Here is a 4,524-nt window from a genome sequence, read left to right as displayed (position 1 = left end):
CAGTAACGCCGCCTCAGCCGCGTTTTCCTCCCCTGGGTATCCCCGTGCAGGGAGCCTGTTGCGGCCGTTTCCCAGCCCTCAGCCGCGGGATGCCCGCAGTGCCAGGGGACGGGCTGCCATGTGGACTGCTTCCCAGCCCGGCTCCGGCTCCTCTCCAGCRGCCGTTCCCTTGGGATGTTGCACAAAGCCCCGTCCCTCTCCCTGGGACGGACTCCGAGTCCTGCATCGTCCTGGGCACTGTGGGAGGGCCGGGGCCGGGGGACAGGCAGCCGGCTCTGCTCCAGCCCCCCATGCACCGCCGCAGCTCCAGGCAGGCGTTGGGCCGGGGCTGGGAGCAGCGGGCACCTGGGCTGCCGCCTCCCCTGCCRCGCCGAGGGCCGGGGCGCGGGACCTGCCGCGTGCAGACAAAACGCAGCCACCGGTGTTTGTTCTGAAACCTGCCCAGAAATGCTTGGCCTCGGAGGCGCTGGAGGATTATTTTCCTTACGTATTTTTAAACCTGGAGGCCGGCAGGCACCGCGGGGCTGGGATTTCCCAGTGCGGACGCACGTGCGGGCCGCGGGAGGCGAGGCAGCGGCGGCGGCTCCGGGCGGGAGCCGTGTGCTGCTGGAGCAGCCCGGCGCGGGCGGCGCTCGGGAGGGCCGGGCAGGAGCCGCGGGAGGGGGCCGGGGCTCCCCCGGGGCGGGAGCACCCCTGGGGAACCGCAGCGCCGAGCTCTGCCCGCGCCCGGCGCGCTCCGCGCTCCCTCCCCGCCGAGCCGGGCTGACAATGCCAGGAAGGGCTCGGGGCCGCGGCTTCGTCCCGCCCGCTCCTCCGCAGGAAAGCTCCCGGAGCGGCACTGGCAGCCGCCGCGCGTTTGCCGGAGCAGATTTGGCGAGTCCTGGCCGAGCCGGGCTGCCCGCTCCGACGGGGCCTGCGGGCTGCCCTCGCGCCGCAAGCCCTGCCCGGCGCCCGGCGGAAAAGCCTTGGAAGAAAGGCGTCTCCCATCGCAACAAATCCGTGCTGCTCCACACACGCTGAGCGTGCTTAATAAGCTGTTCGTTCTGAATTATCGTCTCTGCTCCAGTAACAGCTGATAAACCAGTGCTCTGTGGGACAAGCAAACATTTCTGCCATTCCCCAAGCCCAGCTTAAGGATAAATAAAGCCAGTTGTGGTTTCTGCAGAGGAGGTCGCGCTGCATCTTAGGATAGAGGCCCTGCTGCCCTTTCCCTGGTTTACAGGCTTATGTGTTGAGATTCCCTGGCTCTGGGAAAAGCCGGAGAAAACTGGAGTAGCAGAAGCTAAAGACAAGTCAAACATGCTGGCATTAACTTGCCTTCAAATGTGTGTTTAGCAGATAATGCGCTATCGGCCCCGGCCAAAGTTAACCTGCTGGAAAGCGGCTGCGGGAGCTGGCTGCGTCGCCAATGTTTTAGCAGGGCATAACTAAGCCAAAAAGTGCTACAAAAGCTTGTTTTTGATTAAGTCTGTTGCTGCCAGTTATTCTGTGGGTGGAAGTTCACTGGGACACAAGCACCAAAGATTAATCTCCCAGGAAAAGCAGACTTTGTGCGCAGAGCAAGTGGTGAGCCCTGGCTCCAGCTGGGCGCTCGGGGGCCTTCCAGGGGGATGGGGACGCGGTGGGGGTGGGGGACAGGGATGGGGATGAGACGGGGCTGGGCAGGGGCTGCCCGCAGCGCTCCGGGCGCTGCAGGGGCGAAGGGGGCGAGCTCGGCCCGTGGGCTCGGCCCCRGCGCCTCCCTGGGCCGGATCCCACCTCTGCGCCCTTCGGACAAGGTTTCGGCGAGGGGACGCCCAGGGAGCCCCTCCCGCATGCGCCAGCCCAGCGCGGCGCCTGCACGCGGCCGTGTAACGCCCTAACGAGATTACCCTGGGACGCGGCGGCCGTGCAATAATCCACGGTATCATTCAGTAAATCCCGGGATCCAATTACTGCTTCACATGACACCCTCGCCGGGATCGGGAGGCCGGGGGCCGCGGTGGCGGCGCCTCCGGCTGCGGCTGCCTCTCGCCCCGGCCGCCCCGGTGTCAGCAGGGATTAGCGTCGTTTGCCTTACCCCGCGGGAAGCCCGGCCGCCCTGCGGCTCCTGCTGCCCGGGCTCGTGCGGCCGCCGCAGCCCTGGCTCGTGGGCCGCCCGGGGAGCCCGCTCCGCTCGGCTCAGCTCCGCTCGGCTCAGCTCCGCTCGGCTCGGGCCAGGGCGGCGCGCGGGAGGTGCTGGCGCCATGCGCCAGGCCCTGCTGCGCTGAGCTCCCGGCCTGCCTCTCACAGCCCTGCACTCGTTTGCAAACTGTTTTCCAAGGTGTTTTCCTTGGCCCTGCGGCYGGGGTCTCCCTTCCCGCCCAGCGGCGGGGCCGGGCCACGCGCCCCAGCCAGGCCCGGCGGCTGCTCCCAGCTCCGGCAGGTGCCCTGGGACGCGGTAGCCAAACCAGGCGGGGAGCGCAGCCGGCTGCAAATTCAGGCTTCGCCTTGGGACCTTTGAATTGCTGGCTGGCCGCCAGGCCTGTTGCTTGTTAGTCTCRGAGTATTTTTTTCCCAAGTGAGTTTCAAGCCGGTGAGAGGAGCCGGGCTCAGGGCTGCCCACGTCCGCGGTGGAAGCTGCYGCGGCCTTGGCTGAGTCCCCACGCCGGGAAACCTGGCATCGCCAAAAATCCCAGCGAGCTCCGAAGGCTTTGCCCAGAGAGCCTCCGGACCGGCTGGCGTGATTARGAATCGAAACAAAGAAGGAACAGTTTGCAAGGGTAGAAATTGCTTTTCCACCTTGGAAAACTGAGCTGGGCTCCCACGGGAAACAAAAGTGTTCGGAGGCAACTGCGGGCAACGGCCTTGGAGGGAGAGAGCAGGGCCTGCGTGGGGCAGGGAGCTGGGGAGCAGGGGGTGCAACCAGGGCACACGGGATGCAGCCGGGGATGGTGGGATGATGCTGCAGGGCACTGGGGTTCAGCCACGAGACATCCGCGGCTCAGCAGCACTCCCAAAGCGGAGCCAGGCTGCTCCCCAGGGCCGCTCCCCGCGGCGGAGCGCGGCCCCGGAGCCAGGCTGCTGCTCGGCGGCCCGGCCGCGCCTGGAGCACCGGGTCACGTGTGGTGCCGGCCAGAGCCCGGGCAGCGACCGAGTTTTTTTCCGTGTTTACTTTGGGCAGCGCGGCTGCTGCCGAGCAGCGGGCCGGTGCCCCCGGCGGTGCTCCAAGAATGAGCCCCCCGGAGCGGGGCAGCTCCGAGGGCTTCGGTGGGGCTCCACAATGGGCTGCAAAGAAAGAGATAAGCATCAGGACTGCTCCTTTTTTAGCATTTTCCTTCCTACCGGAGCAAAAATATTCCTGTTTGTTACTGTAAGCCCACAGGGGCCATAAGGTAAATGCGCAGCAGGAGCCGCGGCCCCGGCAGGTCAGAGCTCGGGGAGCGGTCGGTGGCTGCTCCCRGCGCTGGCGGGCCCTGCTCGGCTCTCGCCGTGACCATGCTTGGGGACCGCGGCCGGTCCCCGCTGCCGCGGGACACCCGGCGCCGCGGGACGCCCAGCTCGGGCTGCTCCGGTGCAAAGCTCGCCGCTGGCCGCAGGAACCGGGCGAGTGTGCGCCGGGAGCGCCCGGCTCCTTCGCCGAGCCGAGGCCTCGTCCCTGCGGCCGCGGGCTCTCCCGGGAAGCAGGGCATCGCCGCCCCGTGAACCGCGCGGGGTCCGGAGCAGCCCTTTCCCAGAGCTGCCTCCCGGGTTGCACGCTCCTCTTCCAGGCGGCTCCGCGGCAGCCTGGCAACGCGGTGACCTGGCGCGCGGCTCGGCTTCGCCCGTTTTATTAGCCACGCTGGAGTCTCCCCACCGCCCCGGATTGTCAAGCCCCTCATTAGTGCAATTAGCAAGCTGCTCCTGTCAACTCAATYGCATGCCGGGCTCGACAGCGGCAGAAAGCTTTGGCAGGTTGAGCAGGGGCTGCGCTGGGCAGCACTGGGAAATCGCAGGAAACCTTTCATCTCCCCTGAGGAGCCGAACAAGAAAGGAATTGTGGCACTGGGATTCTCTCAGGTCATGTTTATTTACCGCCAGCTCGTTAGTATAATAAATCAGGTCCCCTGTCACTTTGAATGAAGCCGTCGGCTGGCGGGACGGAACTTGGCAGAACACCTTGGTATTATTAGCGCCGGCGGACAGAGCCTCCCGCCGGGGCGCGCGGAGCCGCCGGCAGCGCGCACGCATGCACGCGCACACACGCGCATGCAGACATGCACATGCATGCACGCACACATGCACGCACATACAAACGTGGGCACATGCACACGCACACACACATATGTGCACGTGCACGTGCACACACGAGCCTGCTGCACCGGTTCAGCCCAGGGCAGCTTCCCGGCACTGCCGCCTCCCTGCGCCCCGGCACACGTTGCTCCGGCGCCGACGGCAGCTGCTCCCTGGAGCCGGCAGCCGGCTCAGGGGGCCCCGCAGAGCTGCGAGCAGCTGCCCCGGCCCGGAGGCCTCCGGGCCCGGCGTTGCCTGCACGGTGCTTCCCCAGGCCTTCGGCGGCCCCCGGCC

The sequence above is a fragment of the Rhea americana genome, unplaced genomic scaffold (genome assembly GCF_003343005.1).
Source record: "Rhea americana isolate MKP2758 unplaced genomic scaffold, rheAme1 scaffold_241, whole genome shotgun sequence".
NCBI classification, from domain to species: Eukaryota; Metazoa; Chordata; class Aves; order Rheiformes; family Rheidae; genus Rhea; species Rhea americana.
The sequence above is the reverse complement of the archived record's forward strand: the minus strand, read 5'-3'. Positions refer to the sequence as shown.